The sequence below is a fragment of the Festucalex cinctus genome, chromosome 4 (genome assembly GCF_051991245.1).
Source record: "Festucalex cinctus isolate MCC-2025b chromosome 4, RoL_Fcin_1.0, whole genome shotgun sequence".
Taxonomy (NCBI): Eukaryota; Metazoa; Chordata; class Actinopteri; order Syngnathiformes; family Syngnathidae; genus Festucalex; species Festucalex cinctus.
Window position 1 is genome coordinate 6,886,495 of NC_135414.1, and position 26,252 is coordinate 6,912,746.

The 26,252-nt window shown below is 38.8% G+C and overlaps 1 protein-coding gene across 6 annotated transcripts in view; it reads right to left on the reverse strand.

The window, feature by feature from the left end:
* The window catches only part of zfhx3b (zinc finger homeobox 3b), a 298,790-nt gene that overhangs the window by 220,347 nt on the left and 52,191 nt on the right, over positions 1–26,252 (reverse strand). For all 6 annotated transcript variants that reach the window (XM_077518499.1, XM_077518498.1, XM_077518492.1 and 3 more), the window contains exon 2: positions 16,499–16,539. The gene's annotated coding sequence lies outside the window, so the exon portion shown is untranslated. The remainder of the gene's footprint in view (positions 1–16,498; positions 16,540–26,252) is intronic.

A 26,252-nucleotide genomic window follows, 5' to 3' on the forward strand; every position in this document is an offset into this window, starting at 1 on the left:
GAACTAGATTAGCATCAAGTATAATAAGTGCTACCTGTATTGGCAAATAAATAAGGATGTTTTTCATTACATACGCAGCCTTGTAAGCTGAGGTAAAATTTGTTTGTAGGTAAAATTATTAGCTTTTATTTTTTTCCCCCATAAACAATACATCTTTAGCATGATATAATGCTCACGCTCAATGTTCTTCCGTTGGAAGGCTGAAGGGGTATTGCAGACCCTGAGAGTTACTTAAGTGAAGCACTCGCCTGCCAGGCCTGCCACCACACACTAAAATTCATCTATAATTTGTGACGAGTGTAATGCCATCTCCACTTTATGATGATGTGATATTCTTCACCTCCGCCACAGCCGGTGAGGCCAAGAACTGGCAGTCTTATAATGAGGTGCCTTAAGAGTTCATCTTAGGGGAAGGTGAGGCTGATGATTGCCATATTAACATAAAGTGGATATAAAAAGTCGACACACCCCTGTTCAAATGACAGGTTTTTGTGTTTAAAAAAAGACCACAATTAAAAAAAACAAAACAAAAACTTTTTCCGACTATTAACGTGACCTGTACAACTCATCATGCTTTAGGGCTGTTGTTTTTTTTTTCTTCTTCAGCTGGAAATGTGGCATTAAATAAGGTGAACATAATTAGAAACAGTTTGAAATCGCAGCCAGTAAACAGAACCTTCAGGCTTATGCTAGACAGCAACAATCAATAACAAATGTCAGGAAAAGCCTACTAGAAGAGCTGAACTATTTGGGGTTCACCAGAGGCACTTTAAATAGCATCAGGTGTGTTCCAACTTCCATTTAACACAAGTTTGAAAGTGATTGGTGAATTCTGTGCACAGCCACATTTCAGTTATAATAGGTTGTGCACGCTTGCAGTTGCTTACATAAGAGATAAAAATGTGATTTTATTCCGATGAGTTGTACAGGTTATAGGTCACATTAAAGTTTTCAAGTTTTTTTTTAAATGATTTGTCTGTATTTTTTTCACATTACATAAATATGGAATTTAAACAGAGGTGTGTACACTATTTAAAGTAGAAGTCAACCAATAATTTGTTATATGCGGCCTCACAAGTCTCAGCATGACATTTTTACATTTGTGGAAAATGAGTTATGCAGCAAAATCCAGCAGTTTTTTATCAATCTAACGGGGCGGCCATTTTGCCACTTGCTGTTGATTGAAGACAGTTGCTGAGGGCTCAGACAATGACCAATCAGAGTTCACCTGTTTTCTGAAGATCTGTCATTGTTTTTTACCTGAGACCTCAGCAACATGTTAAGTTGACAGCAAGTGGCAAGATAGCCGCCTTCTGATGTTGATTAAAAACTGCTGGATTTTGCTGCTTAGCTCATATTCCATTAACACAATATTAACCAAAATACAGTATTTAGACTTTTGGGGTTGCACTTTTGGGTGGTTGGATTCCGCTTTTAATCCAAGTTTCAGCCGAACCCTGGACATGATTTGCAAATATTTGCTAATTATGATGACCCACAAAAGATATGTGATGATGCTGACTTAAGAATCACAATGCATCATTCAGCCATACAATACTTTAGACACAGTATGTCACTTCCTGCGAAGTGCGCTGATTACACGTTAGCGTGGTGATTGTCAACACATATCCACACATGGCACCAAATGATGAGCCATTTATACGAGTTCAGGCACTTGACACTTGTATGTCACTGAATGGAATAAACAGCAGATGTGTCACAGTAGGTGGTACAAAGTATGTGTCGCAGTCTTGAGAAAAGAAGTCACAGTTTGGAATGACAAATGCCAGGTAACAAGGCCACAAAAAGGCAAAAAGAATGTTCAACTCGGGAAATGCAGTGAGTCAATAAAACATCACTCATGGAGCATTACTTAGTTGTATGTCAGTAAACAACTATTTTGCCATCAAAAGGCCTTTCTCTGTCTTTTTTTGTATATATACTTTTATACATTATCACAAAAACATCACATCGAAGTCACTGTTCCTTTTCATAAGACAAAGACAATTTTCTGCACTTTTTGTTTGAGAATCAGTGTGAAACCAATCAATGTTTTAGGTCAAATGTTTTGTATTTTTGTGACTAATCCCTCCAAGATATGACACTACGTTCTCAGTCTAATGAGACCTCATCAAAAGAAAAAAAAAAAAAAAAGAAAGAAAAAAAGAGCGGGCCATTAAATGTCTGCCCAGTGCTAGAGACACGGTCAAAAAAAAAAAAAACACTTGATAAAGGAGAGATGGCATCCGGGTTTTGCTGAGGATTATGCCCACCAGGGAGTTCTCACAAGGAAAACCTAATTTGCTGTGTGCATTGCTATGCGCCTATGTTGGATGTTATGAATAAGTAAATAACAACACTTTTTCCAGCCGTTTAATCTCCAAAGCGCTGCAATTAGTAAGTCTGTAGTTTGTGCTGGCTTTTTATCTGCACTTATTATTGTTATTGAAATATTGCACTCTTATTTAGTGCAAGGATAAATAATAAATAAGCTATAATTACTATCTTCAATGAGCTGACGGCTTGACTGGGCCATTGGTGAGAGGAGAAGCCCCCCACCAACACCCCAATACCTCCCCCCTCGCTCTCTCTTTAATTTGATCTTTGTAATTAGTTTCTCTGATGGATCTGGGAGGTCTGTGGCATCCTCTGCCATGTTCATTAGTGTTCCTGTAGGAGGGTGCAATTAAAAAAAAAAAAATCCCACTCTGTCCTTCAGATGTCATAACATGATACATATGATATGTTCAAAAGCAGCAAAAGCTCCATCATCTCAATCATTTTTCACCATTGAAATGAATGGAAAATGCCATTAATCTGTTCTAATCTCTCCACGAAAAAAATGATTTTAATAGGCAATATACTACTCAGATTTACTTCATAAAACATAATTCAATAACATAATTGAATAAAATGTAAAGGAATTAAACACTTTGTGTATCATTAAGTGTGATGTGCTCTAATGTGTGTGACTTGGCTACCAGGAGTCAGTAGAATACAGTCATGTAATGAAGACACAAACGAAGAAGACTTTCACCACTACTGTCGGTGTCTCTGTAAACTGCAGTGAAATGTGTCATTTTTAACTGATGATAAAGAAAATATGACACTGAACATTGCTACATTGTCTGTCTACATGTGTTGATGCACCTTTTGCACTCAAATGTGTTGCTCAATTTATTGCTTGTATAGTGTTTTGTATAGCGTGTTAGCATTAAGCTAGCAGAGAAAAATTATGTGGCTGTGGTTTTAAATGCAAGCATGGACAATCCACATACATACGCCAGAGACAATATGCAGCTCTATAATATTCAATCCCCCTCCAGCACCCCAACACCAGTACCCCCCATCCCTTTTTTTTCTCCCCTCCCTCCACTGGCCAGGCTACACTAGACATCTCTCCCTAATCAGCAGCCTTGTCTCGCTCAGACCGGTTGCCATAGTAATATGCTGGCTGGTCGACATGGCAACCGCTCTGAGGTCCACTATTAAATGAAAAAAAAAAAAAGAGAGGGAGGGGGAGAAGAGGAGAGACATCAGGGCCAGGGAGAGGTGGTCCAAGATGGGGCGAAGGAGTATTTATTTATTTATTTTTTATTTTTTATTTTTTATTTATTTATTTTTTTTGGGGGGGGGGGGGGTGAAAAGGGGGGGTGAGCAAAGAAAAAGCGACACAGAGAAGGAGGGGCAAGTGCTACTATACTAGTAGTTTGGTGCGCTGTAACTATTGCATTGTGTGCTATTAAAATCTGCTATATGCAACAATGCCATTAAGCTAATGCATGACGTCAGCTACTTAATGCTTAGAAAGTGATATACATGTAACATGCTTGCACAGCCCTATCCAATCTGGATAAAGGATCATAAACTAATAGCGTGTTTTAAGAGCTACTTATGTGATCATGGTCATTCCACATCAGACACGTGGAAAAATATGTAGTAAAAAAAATGAATATTTATAAAGTCTAACGGTTTTATGGACTGCAGACCCGTCATTATAATCAGGGAAGGGATGTAAAAACGTTTATGTCGAAAAACGATAAAATGGTCCATTTTACGACATGGCCAAATGAAGGAGTGCCGGGGTTATTTTTCCAACGCTTTCGCAGCTGGCAGCGTCCCACACGTGCTCCACTTGATATGTCACTTTAGGTGAAATATGTAAAATGGGTGCAATTCCCAGATCCAGCCGGATGTCGGATGCTTCCTGGAGACGTATTGTCATCGCTGCGGCACTCGTTCACAACTAAAGTGACATTTTGCCAGGGCTCGCACATGCGTCTCCGCTGTGATCTCCCTCAATCACTCTTAGCTCGCTGCCTCCGTCTTCATTTCTTATTTGCGCCTCACCTCTATCTCGCCACCGTCTACGGCTTTTTATCACAGCCGTTCGCTCCCTTTGACCACTTCTCTCTGTCTTGCCTTCCTGCAATGTATGACTCTTTAATGAATAAAATGTCAGTCCATGAAGATGCCAGCACAAAATAGCATTTGTTGCCACCTCGTGTGTCAAATTCCTCCATGAATTGGAGCCCTCGCTCGCATTTCCGCAGCCCCCCCCAAAGCAGCTTAGGAAAGATAGCTAATTGCATGTCCACATTGTGCCTTCAGTCCCCGCTTCCCCAGTGCACCATTCACAGGCAATTAAAGTGAGCTTAAACAGAGTAAGAAAGTGCGTCATCCTCTTAATGCAATTAAGAAAGTGTGCACACCAACATTGCAGTTATTCTCTGAAGCACAAAAACAGCAACGCACAGATGGAGCACATGGGAGGTTGGTTTCATTTATCAACAAGCCAATGTGGATTCATCCTATAGGAAGGTCATCGCAATCATTTTTCCAAAGCGGTTTTCACAACAATGAAATTCTTCTCAACCCTGCTGGCGTCGCCGATGTGGTAGCCCGCAAGGACCACATGAGCAGACGACGGGCCTGTTCGAAAGCTAGCTCGCCAGTGATGGGACATTGTGATTGCCTAGGAATGCTGTAGAAGTCGTCATTTGAAATTGTAAGCGCTTGAGGAGATTTACAGAAATTAAGTGTTGCATATGATATTTAAGCTTTTCCTATTTTTTGTGAGAAATCAAATATGATCAATTTCTTCACATGAATGAATATCATTAATGATTAACACCATACTGATTCATGATAACATTATTCAAGGTAAACTGAGCAAATGTGTGTATCAAACTGGTATTTATTGACATCTTACATCATATTAACATTAACATTTGTTTTTGTTCTTTTCTCTTCTCTTCTCTTCTCTTCTCTTCTCTTCTCTTCTCTTCTCTTCTCTTCTCTTCTCTTCTCTTCTCTTCTCTTTTCTCTTCTCTTCTCTTCTCTTCTCTTCTCTTCTCTTCTCTTCTCTTCTCTTCTCTTCTCTTCTCTTCTCTTCTCTTCTCTTCTCTTCTATTCTCTTTAGTAAGCTAACCAACAATTGTCACAGTCAAACTGGTCAATGTATTAGACCCCAGGGAGTGATTTGCAAATATTAAGGATTACAGCAGGGTTTGAAATTGAATTTAAACAGAAAATCAATTAGTGCCATGTTTCATCTGCAAAGCTGGACAAGCAGCTAATTACCCTCACTGCTTAAACATTAGGTACTGTATATTGCATAATCTAATGAACGCAACTATCAATAATTGTGACTCTACAAAGATAATAATGCTCACATTTAAATGACACTGTCAGATAGGTATTAGTGGTGTTACTCAACTACCTATCACTGCAAAATATTAGAAAAAGCTTTGATTTTATTTTTATTTTTTGTCTAGCACGACTAAAATCTGAACATGGCAGATGTATTTATCATTTAGAACAAGGTGTAATGTAATAAATGTGATGATAAATACTATGGGAACCTACATAATGTAGAAAATTACATAAAATTAGTAGCAAGAAGAGACAGACAACAAAAAGCCTCTAAAAGGGGCACTAAATGCAGTATGTTATAACTTGGAGTGACTAACGCTTCTATATGGTTTGAAATCATGTCCTTTTATCTCACAATATGTGAACCACTTATGTTGATTTTCATTGTTGCAAGAACGTACATGCGGCCTACTCACAGATGCATTATGATGGATGACTTGATTTAAATGGAGGCTTTTGCCACCTATGTTGCCCCCTCCCCTTCCCCAGCCCAAACACGGCCACGGCCATTTCCGCCACCAAATGTAAAGTCCGACTGCCCTCCAAATCCCTCCCAATTATAAAAGGTCCTTGAGTTGCTGTTTTGCCCCCTCTCCAGCTCCTGTCTGATTACTGAGTGTGGGGCATGCGCCGCAGGCAATCAGCCCCAAAGCACACAGGACCAAGAAGAGGGGGGGGGTTGGGGTGTCAAATCCAAAACCCTGCAAAAAAAAAAAAAAAAAAAAAAACTAAAATGGGACTTGCGGACCGCAATTACAGGCCATCGAGCCAGGCCTGAGCTCGAGCACTCAAGAGCGGCCGTGATTTCCAACAGGAAAGCTTATTAGTTTTTATTGGAGGAAATAGAAGCTAGGTGACTTAAAATGGAAAAGTAATGTTTTGGGGAAGGGGGGCTGAAAAGAGGTCCCTTGACTCAGGTCTCCTATGGGCCCCCGTGTACTGTCAGAGGGACACACTAACATTAGTGTACACTTTCCTCTTTAGATAGATGCATAGACAGATACATAAGATACTTTATTCATCCAAATGGGAAATTCACACATTTTCACATTTGGGAGATTGACAGGTTGAACATTCACGTTATAAGAGTGTGTGCACACTTGTGCAACTTTCCGTTGTTGTTGTTGTTGTTGTTGTTGTTGTTGTTTTTCATTGATTAGGGATAAGGCGCTGATATTGGGTATTTTGAAGAATATCGGTATCGGTCTCTTTCTTTTTAAATCTGAAGGCCAATAAAAAGTAGATTTAAAATCATTGTAATCTCAGGGAACCATTTATTTAAATATTCAGTCAACTTTATAAGAAGAGTTGCTGCTGACGCTGGAAACATTCTGAACCATCTGAAATGTGGAAGTTTAAGATTTCAAGTATTTTTTAATTTTGTAAAACAACATTTACTGTCGAAAACTATAGAGAGCTAAGGTATTTACTTGTTTCAGTTTCCATTTAACGTTTTCAGACATACTCATAACCTTAGGAGCTCCCTGAACATTTTGGTAGAAATTTAAAAGGATTTTGTCTAAGATTACAAAAAAAATCTACATTTTTAAAAGTCAGAAAATTTGTAAAATAAACACGCTTTAAGCCATTACAACGAAGTCAAGATTTTCATTTGTATAAAAAAATTTGTTTGTTAGCAGTAAGCTAAACCGAATTTCCTAAGGCAAAGCAAAAACATGTTGCTCATTTCAAATACGTGCAATTCTGTTGGTTTTATTGTGTGTTTCATTTGATAGTAAACCAACTGGGAGTGGCATTTAACAGATTGAAGCCTTTTTTTAAAAAAAATAATTTTTCACTGAATTGAGTTGAGACGAGTTCACTGCTATCATACGGTGCTTATATCTCACATTTTTGCTCACGAGTAATAGCAAAAAATAAAAAAAATTTGGCCATGTGACAGTTTGAAAGTTGGGTAACTCGTTTTTCAAGGCACCATTATATTCGGATTTACAGTAAACAGCTAGCATATGTAATCATAGCTGCATTTTAAAAATATTGTCCTCAAGATCCCCTTTTTTCAATCTGTTGTTTTGTGTTTATATAACTACAGCAATGAATGTTTGTAGTTAAAGTAAGTTAATACATTTTTTCAACACAAAAAATGCTTTCCTGCTTCTTTTTTTAAGCGATTTATTGTGAAAGAAAATGAAAAATCTCCTTGAAAATGCTATTTTTGCACATTTCAGCCCCTGTGTTAACCCAGAGATTATTTGTCATATTTATTTATTTACTTTTCTGTGTTTAGCGTTTAGAAAGAAAATATATCAAATATTTCACAAAAGGAAGACAGAGAAATAGGCAAAGTTGGGGCACGTATGGTAATGGCTTGTTATGACGGTATGGCAATATACTCCATGTTATGTAACATGTTCATTTAAATTGTAAAAGCAATCAAGTATTCTATTGTGCCGAAATAAGAAATATAGTCCAATTGTTCGGTTGGTAGACTTTATTTTTCATGTGTGCCTGTATCTACATTTTTATTTTTTTTTGTATTCTTTTATATGGTGCCTGGATGAGTTCAGTGGTTAAGAAGTGCAGTCCACATGTTTCAAAGAAAAACATTAGCATTTGAAGTGATAAAGCTTGTTTGTAATGTTGTTATAATCTGATTTATTTTATGTTTAGACCACAAGTCCTAATGAACACCTAAAAGACTGCAAGCTAAAATGTGTAGTGAGCTAACAGCTGTCTTACCTTTATTTTAGCATAAGCCTAACCTAAGATCAAAACACTTCTGTATAATATATCTGATATTGTTTATTGTTATACAGATTAATTTATTGCTTGTGTTTATCATAAAACAAAAAAAACATGGCAAGAGGACCTTGACAATAATAATTCATATTAAATTGTAATCGCAATATTGAGGGTGAAAAATTGCAATTAGAATATTTTGTTAATTTGTTTTTTAATTTGTACAACTACTGATGTAATAAATGGACACATTTTATCCTTGTGTCTGTATGCTTGTCAGCGCACGCACGCATCAACACAACAGTGGGACGTGCGAAAACATTTTGAGCGAGCATGGCTGCGGTATGTTTGCTCGACTCGCTGTAATGACTGCCTGCAGATTTCTCGTCACGAGCGTGCGGGTCCGAGGCTCCGAGAGGACGAGCGGAGTCGGCGACCATGTTTGCTTTTGTGCGGGGCCGCCGGTGTGTGTACCGTCCGGCGGGTGACGTTATTTCAGAGTGTGTAAGCTATGATGTTCCGCCAGCTGCCGGATGAAGTACTCGCGTGTCTGTGTGCTTTTCACGACCGGAGGAAATATTCTGAATCAACTGTTATTTTGTGACTCTGATGCAGCATTTCACTCACTTTGGTGTACACAACGCAATTATTCTTTTTAGGAGGGCGTAATAAATGAAGTCAATGCATCATACATTAATTGTATCAGTTCTGAGCGTGTGTTTGTCTTCATTGTGTTTGCAGCTGATACTCTCCTCTCCTAATCTGTATTCAAGGCAGGTGGGCCCCAGCACAGACCCGCAGCTCAGTAACTAATGGAGGGGCTGATGGGAGCCTGATGACGACCACAGGGCCATTTATACGCACATGCACGCACACACGCACTGTGGACATTAACAATCCTACAAACACGATGGTCATTTCCAAGCACATCCCTACCTATCGTACAGCAAGCCAGATAAGTTAATTACTTTCACTATTTAATATTTGGTGTGTGTGCGTGTGTGTGTGTGATCAATTCTTATTCTGAGCTTGTCAAATAGAGACAACCATGTTTCAGCATGTGTAAATGGTAAAGCAGGATTGGTGGTTTAGCTGTCTTTCCTTTAGGATACTTGAGCTTCCTTTTCATGTAAATATCGCAACTTAACTCAACTCAAGTTTATTTATAAAGCGCTTTAAGAACAGTCATTACTGTATACAAAGTGCTGTACATAAATATAAATATTGGTTGTGCAGTAAAGGTAACAAAACAAACATTTTGAAGTGCGTATACAAGTTTTTTTTTTTTTTTTTTTTTTAGAAGTAAATACATTTACATCAGTAAATTAATAAGAAATAGGCAAGTGAATAAATAAATAAATAAGTAGACTAAACATCAAACTCATACACCACAAAACACCAGGAACAAGTCTCATGGTGTGCTAAAAGCCAAAGAATACAGATGTGTTTTAAGACATGTTTTAAAAGAGGATAAAGAGGGGGATTGCCTAATAGTGGAAGGGTTCCAAAGGGAGGGACCGGCAACAGCAAAGGCTCGATCTCCTCTAAGCCTCCACTTGGCCCTCGGTACCGCCAATTGAGTCTGGTCTGCTGACCTGAGGCACCGGGCAGGTGTGGAGGGGTGCAAGAGCTCAGCGAGATAAGGTGGGGCAAGACCATTTAGAGATTTGAAAACAAAATAGAAGAAAATTTCACGGGCAGCCAGTGAAGAGAGGCCAGAATAGGGGTTATGTGTTCCCTCTTCCGGGCACCAGTAAGGAGACGAGCAGCAGCATTTTGGACAAGCTGGAGACGATTGAGAGAGGACTGGCTGATTCCAAAGTAAAGTGCATTACAGGAATCCAGCCAAGATGTAACAAAGACATGGATTACCGTTTCTAAGTGCTGCTGAGATAGATTTTTTACCTTAGTTACCTAAGATGAAAAAAGCTGGATTTGACAACAGCGGCAATTTGCCAGTCCAGTTTAAATATCGGGATATGTATTAACATTTTGATGAATTATTATTGTATTTTTAAATGTATACCTCAATAAAATGCAGCTAAATGTCCAATGCAAACATGTTTTATTCAGATATACTAATAAAATCTTCCCAAATACAGTAATAAGAGGACATTAGTGCTAAAAAGTTGTTTGCAACAACACGTGGTGGTGTGGCAGCTGACTTGACTCGTCTTCCTGGACTGGAAGTTGGAGCTCGGTTTGGTTTGGTTTGGTTTATTTTGTTCATTTTTCCTTTTGGACATCATTGTGACAATTTGAACATTTCATCATACAATTCCAACATATAAAATACCCGAAAAAAAAAAGGGCTGACAGGAAGAAGTCAAGGCTTATTGAATTCCGTCCCCATACTCTACTAGGACGCAAAAGATCAAGCAAATTGTTCATTAAAAGTTAGCTGTGGATGATTTTACGTTAATATTTCCATCAATTCATCTTTCCGGTGGTGTTAGTTGATCAAGTTGATTGAGTTTGGTGTCATTCGATTCAGTCCAATAAAGTTGTTAATAGTTAGATTAGTGCGTCTTCACAAATGATATTTGTGTATCACATGTTGATTGGGTTCCATGTAGATTGATTCAGTCCAGTAGCATTAGACAGCTGAGCACAAACGGCAGCCACGCATCCAGGCACCCTTCAGTCAGATCCATCTTCATCTCGATTCCTGTTCGCCGCTGTTTCACGTTGTGCTTTTCTCTCCAGATCAAGCGGTTTTGTGGCCATGTCTCTTCTCATTCTGGTCATGGCAACGTTGGATGCTGGTAGGTCGTTTTTCACCAGAGAAATATCATCAGAGGCCTTAGATAGGCCGGCTTGCACACCAGTGATGGTGCTCAGAGTGACCGTAGCCATTTCTGCTGCATTCTTCTGGCCACCACACATTTCTCTGAGCATACGAAGATGCCAGAAAGATCTGATTCCCAATGGATCAGTCCAGCCACCAGCGCAGCAAGCAGATAGATGTCCTCAACGTCTTCGACTTCCAGTGTGGTCAGACACAATGGCCGCCAACGTGCCCAACTGTCTTCAGCATATCCAGACATGAAAGTTCCACTTGGACATGGACGCTGACCAGGTCAAGGTTTCATCGTAGAAGTTTAAATTGCCGTCACAAACTGTCGCCACCAACATCAACACAAAATCTTCCAGAAATCACGTTCAATCACTATTTAAGGGCACTAAAAAAAAAGAATGAATTCTGCTGATATTGTAGTATGCGGCACTTGTTCCCAGTGTTAGGAGCTCGTGGCTAGTAGCTAGCCGTTAAGCACGTGCCCTATATGCTACAAGGATTTGTCGGACAGCTTTTCAAAAGGTAGTTTAATAGGCAAAAATGAATTGACACACTTTGATGATGATAGTTTGACACAGTTAGCGTTCCTGCTGTTACGTTTGTACCAAACCAGGCTAACTCAAATGTGCTGTTTTAGCCAGCCAAATTGTTACTGTGGCTGATGTCACAATGTCCCTCCCCTGAAATCTAACATAAGATTGGAAAACAGTTTGCTGCTCATTATTAAGTGAAAAACTTTTTTATTCCTCTTGCGTAGTTATAATTGCTCTTTAACTTTGCATTTATTTATTTATTTATTTATTTATTTTTTAAATCTGAAGGCTCAATAGAATTTTCAATAGGATATCCAAGGTGAGCCTCCGTGTATGTGTGTGTGCCTGGGATCTTTATGATGGTTGTTTGTCAACTGAAAATGTCAGGAAATATTGTTGTATATATGCTAAACTTTTAAAGCCTTGGATTAACCAGGAAATGTAAGTGGTTCAATGTCTTTTCCCGGTGTGCAATCAGTGTACTTGTGGACTCACTAGTTGAGTGACATACAGACACGGGCACGGTCGGGCATGGGGAGAACATGCAAACTCCACCCATGAAGGCCAAGCCTGGACTCGATCTTGCATCCTCAGCACTGGGAGGCGGACATGCTAACCAGTCAGCCACCGTGCCTGATCTAATCATACAGTACATAAGTACATACACGCACTTGAACAGCAAGATGGCGAAAGTGATAAGATGGGTTATTATTAGTGATTTAGGAATTTCGTCAACTCAATACTCCAAGCAACAACAATATTTTATTTTACATGAAAATTATTAAATTCACTGACATTATATATGTATAATGATGTTTGCTTTGAGTAATTAAACCCTTCAGTCTCCCTTTTAGCAGGTAAATAACATGCTCAATAGGGTTTAAAACTGGATATTGACTTGTCCATCATAAATGATGATAAACTCCTTTGTTGTATTGGCAGTCTTTTGGGTCATTGTCTTGCTGTATAGACACTTTTTTTATTTTATTTTTTATTTTTTTATTGGCAAACCAAATGTTTCTATGGACTTCTTAGATCATTTTTCAGCTGCTGTCATGTTGTTAATCAATGAAGATTAATGAGGCCAAGCAAACTCAAGCTACATGTGACATTGCCTCAAAGTTTCGCAGGTGAGCTTGTATGTTTGGTGTCATGAGTAAACCCTCTCCCCACCTCAAAATGTTTAGTCTTAAACGAAAGGAGATATGCATTATTATGATTATGATTATTATGATGATGATTATTATTATTTAAACAGTTCACAGGTGTCTCAATTGCTCTACTGCTTTTTTTTGTCAAAATGCCACCCACAAAAAAACAAAAAAAAAACAAAAAAAACAATGGTACACGTCACACATCCTATTTTCTGCTTGCCAAATTAGCAAACAAACTAACAGGCATGCTGGGTGATGAAGTGCTGACTCCATGAGGGAAAATAGTCCATATGACATCTTTGTAGGAGCTTGTGGATGCTGTGCAGTTCACACTTTTTTTTTTTTTTTTTTTTTTTTTTAGTTTCAGGGCTCAACTTCCAGCTCTCCCATTGTCAAGTAAGGAAATACTTACATTGGTCCAGCAGAATACGGGATAGGTGAGCACAAACGTAGTCAGAAGACCAGAGGTGGGTAATCCAGGTCCAGAAAGTAAAAACCCTGCCACAGTTTGGCTTTAGTCACAGGAGACTACTACTACTACTACTTGACCGATTGGTAAGTAACTTGTTTACCTGCTGGTTGATTAGATGCACCTGTGGCTAAAGCCAAACTGTGGCAGGTTTTTACTTTCTGGACCTGGATACCCACCTCTGCACAAGACATAGCTAACCCTTCAAAAGGGTTAGCTATGTCTAATGTGACTACGCTTGTGCTCACCTACCCTGTATTCTGCTGGACCAATGTGAGTATTTCCTTACTTGAAAATGAATAGTGGGAGAGCTAGAAGTTCAGCCCTGATTCTAAAAATAAAAAATAAAAAATGTGAACTGCACAGCATCCACAAGCTCCTACAAAGACATCATGGACTATTTTCCCTCATGGAGTCAGCACTTCATCACCCAGCATGCTTGTTAGTTTGTTTGAATAGTTGCTGTTAAATTAATGTGGGTTTTCCTACTATGAATTTAAATAGGACGTTTAAGCTATGATAAGAAAAAACATTGTTGTAATTGCTGTGCAAGACTAAACTGTCCTAACAACCAGTACACAAGTCTTCTTTCCTCCAGCCTAATCATATTTTCTCGTTTGCCTTCCTCTGGTTTCCCTTCCTGCTGCTTTGCTTTCCCTTTCTTCCTCCTCCTCTGCTGATCTCCGGCCAGCGAGTCGACTGCCTGTGTGACCTAGTGGCCTCCGAGGCTCTCGGGGAGCAAGGTAATGGGCCCAACCCCGGAACACAATCTCACTCTGGGTGCAACTCGGGGCTGCCGGCGACTTTGATCCGGTAGCCTCTGCTTAGGTCTCCTGACGCCCGCTGAGGAAATTCATAGGAACAACTGGAAGAGGCCTGTGTTTATTCAGCTCCTTTAATGAGGAGGGAGACGGATTATCAGGGGCTACAATCTCCCCCCCAAAAACAACACAGTGAAGGAAAACTGCTGCTCCTTCCAGATGTTGCTCTATCGCTGGTCACTCCAAAAGAAGCAGAGCGAGACAGAGCGAGAGAGAGAGAGAGCCATGGGGAAGTTAAAGTGTGCAATACGGTGAACTAGTGGTTGGAAAAGGGATTCCCCTGCATTGTATCTGCTTTGTCTGGCCACATGTGGAAGCAATTTGCTCTTTATTTAAAGCACTCTACAGATAAAAAGTCCTAATCAATTTAGCAATGTGGTTTTTTGTGTGTGATTTTTTGGAAATAAAAGTAACACTATTTTCCTATAACTCTGCAGCTACATAACAATCTTGGTAGCTCCTGCTTGAATTTTGTAGTTGCTTAGAAGGGTAACAGCAGATACAAAGGTATCTTGGCATTACCAGTCTTGGCTGCTTTATGATCAGATACTAAAACTGAACAATGAATAAAAATATTTTGGTGAAAACTCTCAAATTACAGGTGAAATGCAATCCTTAAAGCACATTCTTGATTATTTATTTCAAATATATTGTGATGCTGAAAATAAAGGGGAACTATTAGAAATTGCATTCAAGGGCTGCTCATGCTACATTTCACCTGCAGACATAACGCAGATGTAGACTTGCCTGTCACACTCTTGACCCTTTTGCCTGAAGCCCGACCAGATCAATACATTGCTCTATTGTCAAGTCATTTAGAAGAGGATGATGGGTCAGCCGCTGGTCACAAATTGACACAGAAGCCACAGGTCAGTCTGGGTGTCCTGTTTACATCTCATTTACATACCGTTTACATACATCAGCTCCTGTTAAGACGAACACCTGTGGTAACATGTTATGTTGGCTGTCTGGCCCAACAGAAGGACACTAATCAAGGAAACTAATATGTCAATACAATCAACATTTTTTGATGTGACTGTAGGAACATTACTCAGCTATTTTTGATAAGATGTCAGAAATTTTATTTGGTCTACTCAGAGAAGAGAAATCCATTGAAAGGCATGTACGAAAATGGTCTATGTCATTTTAATGTTAACGCCGACTTCCTTGGCTTATGTTACATGGCTCCACCAAGTTTCATTTAAAATGCTATTTTGAGTGGATTTATGTCACTATGTAATTGGTTCTATCCATCATATAACATATTGGCCTGTTATATTTAAATACCTCAGCCAAAATATCATGATTAGAAATATCAACACTATAGAAACATGCACTTACATGCATTAGGGAGAATATTTGACAGCATAGAGGGACAATATATTAGAAACCCCTCTCAGAATGGTTCAGTTTAGTTCTATACCACTGTAAAATGCAAACACAATACGCCTTTAGTCAAAGGAGGGCCATAGGTAATACACTACATTTACGCCATTAGAGTTAAGTAACAAAAGTAGTTTTAATGCTTCATATTACACAATTTTTAAGCTTGTGTTAAGAAGAAAAACATTGATCACAGTTTATGAAAAATTAGTAGTATATTATGTCATGCGCTGTCTTGCGTCTGCCTAAAAATGTTGATATTTCAGCCTACAACAGATTCCAGTTTTCTATGTAATCTCTGCAGGGTGAGCCTATTATGCTGTTTCTTGAGTGTAAGTAAAGAAAGTCAGTTTTAGCGATGATGTGATTTAATATTGTTTTAGGTAAAAGTGATATTGTTGGGCAATATCTGAAGCTGCACATTCCAATTTTAGATTTTTGTCTATTTGGCATTAAATGCTCTGATTACAAATAATCAATTATAAAAGTTCTTCACCAGTTACTCATTGCTTGAGGAGCTTTTCAGCTGATTAATTAATCAAGTTATTATTTGGAGGACTACTTTTCACTTTTGCTTGAGTTATGTTAGTCTAAAGCAAAAGCATGTTTGAGTACAATATTTGGTTAATTTCCAACTGTAGTGTTAGTCTTATGCGGTGTTGTAACTAGTGTGTATTGCAATCACAAGAAGACTTGAATCTAACTTGAACAGGTTGTCTTTCAAAATGAATTATTCAGGATGGAGACTGGATTTACTCCAAAAATGTTATTAAAACAATATTGCCATTGTAATTTTGCGCATTGCAAGGTAGAGTATGGGCAAACTTGAGGAAGGGGATGAACTGTATGAATTACCGTAGGCTATATCTGAAACAATAGGTTTATTTATCCATATTTTCTCCACGTTTTTTGGGAGAAATTAGACAACGTAGAAATTATACAAAAAAAAAAGTCTCAGAACAAAAAAGTTTTAAGGAAGCACTTACCAACCGTGAAGCAGAGGAGTGCTTCCCTCACTGTCCTACGCCTGCAAAACATAAGAGAAGTGCATCATTGTTGACATGCAGCCTGAAATCTCATATCCTTGACTGTATGCAAAGAAAAAAAAAACAGCAGTGAACCACAGGTCTTACCACCCATTGTACTTTCCTAACATTCCAATTCCCAAGCTCATGCCAACATCCATCTTACTGGCCAATAATATTTGCCTCAAAGCTGAATCTAGGTTGCATCACATTCTTACGTATGGATGGATACAATCTGAATAATAGGTTGAGAGTCATTATTATTATTATTATTATTATTATTATTATTATTATTATTATTATTATTATTATTATTATTATGCATTTCACTCAAACTGAGGGGCATGTTGTTTCTCATTAAGTTATACTGCAACCCGAGGGCCGGAAAATGACAGCAATAATGTGCTTGAAATACAGACAAGCCACAAACAAAGTGAAATAAAAGCTACTGATTCTCTCGTATTTCATTCTGAATCTTATTCAAAATATATACATTGGATATAAAAAGTGTAGATACCACTGTTTAAATACCAGGTTTTTGTCCATCCATCCATCCATCCATTTTCTTGACCGCTTATTCCTCACAAGGGTCGCGGGGGGTTCTGGCGCCTATCTCAGCTGGCTCTGGGCAGTAGGCAGGGGACACCCTGGACTGGTTGCCAGCCAATCGCAGGGCACACAGAGACGAACAACCATCCACACTCACACGCACACCTAGGGACAATTCGGAGCGCCCAATTAACCTGCAATGCATGTCTTTGGAATGTGGGAGGAGACTGGAGTACCCAGAGAAGACCCCAGGTTTTTGTGATTAAAAAAAAAAAAAAACATGAAAAATAAGGGCAATATCACTTTTTTTTGTTAAAAATGTCAGAAAACCTACTAGAACATCTGAACATTATAAAGTTAATCAGAGGCACATTTTTTTAGCTAATTCTGATCACAGCCTCATACCCAGTTATGAGGGTGTGCACACTTATGCAACCATATTTTTGAAAGATTTCTCCCTCCAATGACGTTATTGAGATTAAAGGTCGCAAGGCATTTGAGCTGGGGTGTGTAGACCTTTTATATCCACGTGGGGCGAGCATAGTATTCCTCCTCCAAACTCATTTTGGTCACAGCGCCTCAAACTCAGACTTTGTTAACATGGTAAAACTACAGATGAGTCAATGTATACTCTGTTACTATCCAATGGCAGCTTTCAATGCTGCACCTCAAAGACATTCTGCTACGGTCATTGCAAATACATCTGGTTTCTGTATTAAAACTTAATCACCATTTTTCAGATGGAGATTCAAACCTTGGAAACCTGACCTTGAAAATAATTTCCTTTCTTCTTTCATTTGTGAAGAAATAATTACAGATGACATTCCAGACTCCCTCGGTGAGCAATACATTATAGTTTAATTTTAGTGACTAATCTCAAGTTCAGGGAACTGAAAAGCTTACGTTGCACTGGAGCACTGCATCTCAAGATCAGATGAATTAAAGACAAAGTAAACTAGTGAGTACTAGCGAGTGGAGTGGAGACCTCCGCCATGGTCAGAGGGTTGTTAGCATTCCAGGCCGCTATGATGATACAGGTTTGGTCTTAGTATTCCAAGGGGAGCTATAGCATCCCCCTAAAAGGCCCCGGAAATTGCCATAGTGTGCATTACTAAACTTTTTTAAACTGATGTCTTACCTAGTATCCTCTTTTTAAATTACAGCCATTTTAGCCTGACTAGCTTTGTGTTTGATGGAGTCAACGGCATCACAGAACAGCTAATATGATGTCAAATCACCTTTTCCAATTGAAATGGATGAAAATGCCGTTAATCCGTTTAAGCCTTCCCTGCAAACACAACAAAAACGTTCTGTGTATTTTAATGAGGACAAAATCATACAGTAATGACATAATTGAATGCAATTAAAAGGAATTAGACTATTTTTTTGTCCACACTGCTTCAAATGAATGGCTGTGCTGCTCTTTTTGGTGTGCCCACCTTTGCCACTTGGAGGCAGTATAAAACAGACAGTTGGATATAACTGTTCATTGATCATCTCAAATCTTCTCAGCTAAACAGTTCAGCATTAATATTTGTCACTCTTAAATGTCAGTACTGTTAAATTGTCTGTCTGCTATGTGTCTGTTGCTGCCCCGCTTGTGTTCAGTGTTGCAAAGAGGGTTATAGCGCCTTAGCATTAGCATTAAGCTAGCCGAGTCTAAGGCTAAGCTGTGTGGCATACAGCACGCTATCATCAACAGGAATGTCTTTGTAACATCAAGCTAAATTACAAAAAATACATAGATTAGCCTCGCTAATACTGAACTTCAACCAACATTTTGTCTCACTTTGCAGTGCACTGGGATGACGGCAAGCAAAAGGAAGCTGAAACCTCAATCAGTCCTTAACCCCCCGCCCTAAGACCAGGTAAATCCATTCATTCCCTTGACTCCAGGTCAGTAAGTAAGCTTGCATTTTGGGATGGCTGCTGCCAATTGCGTATGCACTTTAATAAGCAGGCTGCAGGTCGGGCAGATTTATTGGCCCGTGGTGGGGTGGAGGAACCGGACTCCCTTGGCCTCCAGCTTCCCTCGGTGCCATTACGCCAGAGTGAGATATAGTGGGATATTGATCCCAATGCCACTTCATTTTGCAATAACTATTACACGATATTCTCCCGGGCTGCGCGCGGGCGCCTGATTTATGCCGCCTTGCTATTTACATTAACAGTAAGTGTTTTTCTATACCGGCTGGGGAGGGTCTTCCAGGCACACGGGTGGACATGTGGACATTCACATTCCATCCCATACCTGTGAGACTTTTGTAGCTTTTGAATCCTTTATGCACAGGCAGAGGTGCTGAGCACTTTGCAGTCCGCTACATGGGTAATGAAAGGTACAGACGTCAACATATTGCCGAGTACATCCCAGCCTTCATTACAGATGCACAGTTGTCCTTGAGGCAATGTTATTCAGTGTTATTAAATTGCATTTAGAGGATATGCGCTTCAAAATATGTGAAACATTTTAGGATGATTTCCCTCACACTACAGTGGGTAGAAAAAGTCTACACACCCTTGAAAATGAAAATGTTGGTAAAAAGAAAAAAAACTGAGAACAAGATGAATAATTTCTAAATGTTTTACACCATTATTTGTGCAGCTCAATTAATATAAAAAACTATTTTAATAAGAAATAAAAATGATCGTAATAGTGTGCACATCATGGACAAACCTGCATCCATATAGAGTGCTTCTGATTAACTCCCCCTCAAAATTCAGATGTTCTAGGAGGCTTTTCCTGACATTTATTGTTTCTTTAGCAGAAGTTTGTAGATTTGAAGTTAACACTGACTGCAATGCTGAACTGTTCATAATTCCCCCCATCTTGTCAAAGGCTCTCCATCCAGCTAAAGAAAAAATACCCCAATTTATGATGCAACTTCCACCATGCTCTATTGCAGGTTTGGTGTTCCTTTGGCTATATGAGCAGTGTTGTGTTTCTAGCAAACATACCATTTATTCCCTGGCTCCATCGTACAATATCAAAAATCTCCCAAATCCAAAAAAAAAAAAAAAAAAAGTGCTAAGGTGATTAAATTAAGGTTGGGAGGGTTTAGTTTGGCATAAGCAAAACACTGCCCAACACCAGAAAAACACCAACCTGCAGTTGGCCCTAAGAAAGGTGGGAGGAAGCTTCTGGTTGAAAACATAAAAAAATAATAATAAAATGACATTAAAAATAAATAAATAAATAAATAAATAAATGGGCGGCACGGTGATCGAGTGGTTAGCACGTCCGCCTCCCAGTTCTGAGAACTCCGGTTCGAGTCCAGGCTCCGGCCTTCCTGGGTGGAGTTTGCATGTTCTCCCCGTGCCCGCGTGGGTCTTCTCCGGGTACTCCGGTCTCCTCCCACATTCCAAAAGACATGCATGGCAGGTTAATTGGGCGCTTCGAATTGTCCTTAGGTGTACGTGTGAGTGTGGATGGTTGTTCGTCTCTGTGTGCCCTGCGGTTGGCTGGCAACCAGTCCATGGTGTCCCCCGCCTACTGCCCAGAGCCAGCTGAGATAGGCGCCAGCACCCCACGCGACCCTTGTGAGGAATAAGCGGCCAAGAAAATGGATGGATGGATGGATGGATGGATGGATGGATGGATAAATAAATAAATAAATAAATAAATAAATAAATAAAATAAAGCCAGGAAAAGCCTACTAAAAGATCTAAATTTCAGGAAAAGCCTACTAAAACATCTGAACTTAATTTAGCTTTCACCACAGGCACTTTAAATGATGGTAGGTATGTGCTGACTCTTATTTAGCAAGAGTTTACAATTACATGTGATTGATTCTGAACACATCCGAGTTATAAGAGGGTGTGCACACTTGTGCAACCACATTATTTCAGTTCAAAAAGCAAATTAATTTCAGATTATAGGCCACACTGGAAACATATTTAAAATGGTTTATCTTGGTCTCTGTATCAAAAAACTGGTATTTGAACAAGGGTGTGTAGCCTTTTGTTATCCACTGTGAATGGTCAATATTTAGCAACTTTGACAAAAAAAAAAAAATCATGCAAGCACTAATGTATGTAAAGAGCACATCATTTGAATCAAGTAGTGTTTTCTTCTGCTCCTCCAATAAATTTAAATAAGCACACCCACCATTGTGTCCCATTTACATTGCTATTGAGTGTTTAATTGAATGCTGCCAGTTGGCAAAGCCGCCCATTTGAAAGAAACTGATGAGACTAATTAGGATAAGCAGACTGGCGCCCGTTGACCCGGCATGTGCTGCAACCAGCTGCACACTCCAGAGCTGGGCCTTTGCCAAAGTGCTTTCCCATGCAGTGCCAGCCTGGCGCTGACTGTTTGTTTACACGCGCTGTGTCAATGGCAGCCGTGAATGAGGCGACGGCGGGGGGGGGAGTTAGCCCCACCTTGCATAAGTGCCGACATTCCCACAGGCAAATCCCCGCAGGGGTCACGGCGCCCCAGATGCTGTCGCTGTTACACGGTGCCACGAGACAAAACAAAAGGACTAATGACCCTTAATTACTTCGGTGCTGTTTCGAATCAGATGAGTGTTGCCTAAGCGGCAGTATGTAAATCAAATCCCCCTCCTCGCCCCACTTCCGAACCAACTCCCCAAGCGCTCTCCCCTGGCACAATCCAGTCTTTCTCTGATAAGGGGGCGGGCAGCGTAGCAGGCACGCTGCCAAGTGACGGGAACTGGCAAGCGCGGTAATGCGCGCACACTTGTTGCTACAATGGCAGCCTGTTACGCCGGCACATGACGGCGATGGGTGGACGTGTGCGAGGAACAGATGGGCATCCGAAAGCCTCCGCTTGTTTCCGCATTCGACGCGGCGGAAGAAAAGAAGTGTGCCCTGCGCTGTGTGTCCCGTTCATTAATAGGGCCATTCATATGCAACACTTAGTTTGATTGTAGACAAATGCCCCACTTGGGAGGAAGCGAATGCCAGTGAATTGAAATTAGTGTGTGTTTGTGTATCTATGAGGGCTTATTTGCATGTGCTTTACATATATTTAAGTTTGAGTTTGCAAAGAAAATACTTGTAAGTATGGCTTGTTGGAGGAGGTCAAGGACGTTTTAAAATAATGCCACTGAAATTAATTCCACTTGGTAAATGTGTATGTTTACAATTTGCACTTGCAGAACAAATTACCATATAAGATCCAAAAGAAAAATGTAGCCAAAGAGAAAAATATTGACCGCATAAGTATGCATACACCACTCAAAGAGAAAATTGCAGTCGGTGACTCTTCACCACACCGCAAGTCATTGAGCAAAACAAAGAAAAACTGGAAACTTGTTTCACGGTTTGAGGCTCCACATACAATACACTGCAATGTATTTCTTTTTTAATTGTACCACAAAAATATGGTGCGATTGTCAAAGAGGAAGCAGATTTCCACAAATACAAGAAACAAGTGAGAATATAGGCACGAGTGGGCATGGAAGCCAGGGGCAGCAGATACAATGAAAACAGCAGAGGCTCCAGAATTGAACCCTGTGGAACACCATATGTTCTGTTATACATGTGAATTTACAGGACTGTCTCAAAAAATTTGAATATTGTGATAAAAGCAATTATTTTCTGTAATGCAATTAAATAAGCATAAATGCCATACATTCTGGATTCATTACAAATCAACTGAAATATTGCAAGCCTTTTATTGTTTTAATATCGCTGATGATGGCAATTTTTTTTCCCTTAGTCTGACGAAATATTCTAATATTTTGAGATAGGATATTTGAGTTTTCTTAAGCTGTAAGCCATAATCAGCTATATTAAAATAATAAAAGGCTTCCAATATTTCAGTTGATTTGTAATGAATCCAGAATTTATGGCATTTTTGATTAGTTAATTGCATTACAGAAAATAATGGAATTTATCACAATAGCATAATTTTCTGAGACAGTCCTGTATATTGCATATATGCATGTATATTGTTTATCCGAACACATTATTTTATTTTAATTTTTATTTTATTTTTTTTACATACTTAGTATGAAGGGATTACTAATAAAGAAATCACATGATGTATATGTCACAACAGCTAATGTGTATTTTTCATTGGCTGTCGGATTTGAGGTAAAATTTCAGGATGAACCTAAAATAGATTATTTTAACATTATTTTTTTTCCCTATAAATTCATAATAGAATTTTATTTATTTATTTCCATATCATCCTTGCTGATGTCAATGTTTGTGTAACACTTAAGTGATTGTCTGGAGCCCCATTGAACTTATGATGAACTGTTAGTTGATGTCTGAGTTTCATGATGTCACAATGTGAACAGCATGATGGAGCGGACTTGAGGTTCACCCTAAAATTTCACCCAAAAGCCAAATACAACCAAGTTTGTTAAAATCTTCAGTGTGATGGATGCAGTGCAGTTCTACACCACTGAAATATATGCAATAACAATCTCATTATTAATATCAGCCTGTTAGTGACAGTGTCAATCACGTTATGTTGAGTGAGTCGCTGTCACGCAATAAGAGGAAGGTCTGCCATCGGCGGCTGGTGGCCCAGTGAGATGTGAGCGATGTGCCCCCGGGTGTCCCCCAGCTCCCGCCACACCCATTAACATCAAGCCTTAATGCATTTCCTATACCTGCATGCTTTTCCACGATATGGACCTCGCTGATGATTTAAAGACAGCAACAAACCTGTCCCATTTTCAGAGTGATATTATTGATAGACTGTCACTTCAAATTGTAGCTAACTGCTAATGGTTATTTTATGGCGGCCATGTCAGAACTGATGTATACATGCTTTTCGCCACCCCGCCTCTTTCCGCATATGACTCTGTTTTATTTGAGTGTAATGATTGCCTTGAGATCACTGTCCCACTTTTATTAGCGCAAACATGACTCCCCTTACAATGGACCAACATTAACAAATGTAACCTTTCAGATAAAATGACATACCATGTGCCAAATGGACTATCTATTTGAATTATTTAATAATTCAGTACAGCAAATGTGGACAAAAAAGAAAAATGAGAACGCGTAGCAAATATAGTTCATTAAAGGAGTCGTCGGGTCTATCTGTTTTGACTCCCAGGCTCCCCCTAGAGTTGTACTATCTTTCATGCTTATGCCTGAATCATTGGTACTTGTTTTGGCAACAATTTTCAATTTAATGTCCAATAACTACAGTAACTGACTTTATATTTAAATATAAACATGCCGTCAGAAGCAGAAATGTTGTTGCATGTGCGTTTTCTACACATTTTCTAACATCCTTCATGTTTCTCGAAATATTTTTATCTTTTCATGAAAAATGACACCAAGTTACAAACTGAAGTAGTAAAGCTTGTAGAGCAATGTACATTTACTGCCATTTCATGTTTAAATTGCTGGCAACAAAAGTGAGCACACCCCTCAGTGAAAATTCCCAATTTAGGACATTTCCAATTTTCATTTGGACATTTTCCCTACCCAGAGTCATTTGACCCGTTAGTGTCACAAGCTCTCACATGTGAATGGGGAGAAGGTGTGTTATTTATTTAGTTTTGTTGGTAAATATTTTATTATATCTTTTTAATGAACAACACTGAAAAAATGACACATTACTAGTGTAACGTGGCACATCTTTGATAAGAATGAATTTACTGGCTTCTGAAAATGACAAAATCCAGCCATAAATATACAAACTGCTGACAACAAAAGTGAGCATACCCCACAGTGAAAATGCCCAATTTTGGCTGAATTAGTAATTTTCCCTCTCCGGCATCATGTGAATCATTAATGTTACCAGGTCTCAGGTGTGAATGGGGAATAGGCGTGCTAAAATTGGTGTTATCACTCTTACACTCTGCCAAACTGGTCACTGCTGATTCAATATGACACCTGATGGCCAAGAACAAGAGCAGAATCAAAATGAGGAATTGTGAACTTATGTGAGCTACTCTATTCTGACTAACACTAGTTATAAAGTCCAACTTTAAACACATTCTCCAATAAAGGGTAAAGGAAGGCAAAAGGATTTTTTTTTCACAGAAGTCAAGAAGTTGGCACACATTTGTATAGTAATTCTTTACAAAGGGACAGACAATTTCTCATCTGGCAGCCATATTGTAGCGTTTTCAGTCATTGTTGCAGGTCGGAAGGATAAGTGATGGTTTTGACAATGCTGTCAGCTTGACACGAAACTTTACAAAAAAAAAAGACAAAGGTTTTAGCTTTTTACTTACATTTAACAGGCTATTTGTCCATTAACATTGCATTTGCAGTATGTCAGCATTCATGATGCATTTTGACTTAATGGTTAAAAGTTAATGTCAACTGTATATAGCCATTCCACCTAATGAGAGCAATTTGTGAACCCAGTTAATAAAATGAATAAATTAATAATAAAAGTAGCTGTAAAAAATATTAAACAAAATGTCCTGAACATTGATCAGATTCATTTACTTAAATACATTTTTTTTTAATTATTTAATAAATATATGTTTTTAAACTAGCAGAATAGAATTTGATCCCTGCTTGTCCCCGCTACCTAAAATTATATATGATATAATAATTTAAATGATTTAGATTTTTGTTAAAATCTATCCATCCATCCATTTTCTTGACCGCTTACTCCTCACAAGGGTTGCAAGGGGTGCTGGAGCCTATCTCAGCTGGCTCTGAGCAGTAGGCGGGGTACACCCTGGACTGGTTGCCAGTTAATCGCAGGGCATGTTAAAATATAATAATAATAATAATAATAATAATAATAATAATAATAATAATAATAATAATAATAATAATAATATTATTATTATTATTATTATTATTATTATTATTATTATTATTATTATTATTATTTTGCAAATTTGTGTCACTTCTTTTGCAGTATGTTAGCCTAACAAATTGCACCCTCTGAGAATTGTGATGTTTTCCACAAGTCACATGGTCCACAGGAAAATGCATCATTCAGATCCTTTGCAGGATGTGGGAATAAGTAAGTAATTTTTTTTTTTTTTTGTTCTGTACATTTGTTGATATTTCAATGCTCTTAGTCTCAACATGTTAGTAGCATCAATGCCATTTGGCTATCCGGTATTTCATGTAATGTAATGTTTCATGGGAAAAACTTGCTCCTGTTATATTCAGGTACTTTCAGCACAAAAAAAACACAACTAACATTAAAATAATTCAGTTACTTTAGATGGGCTAATACACATATTTCACGTAGTTCAGTAGT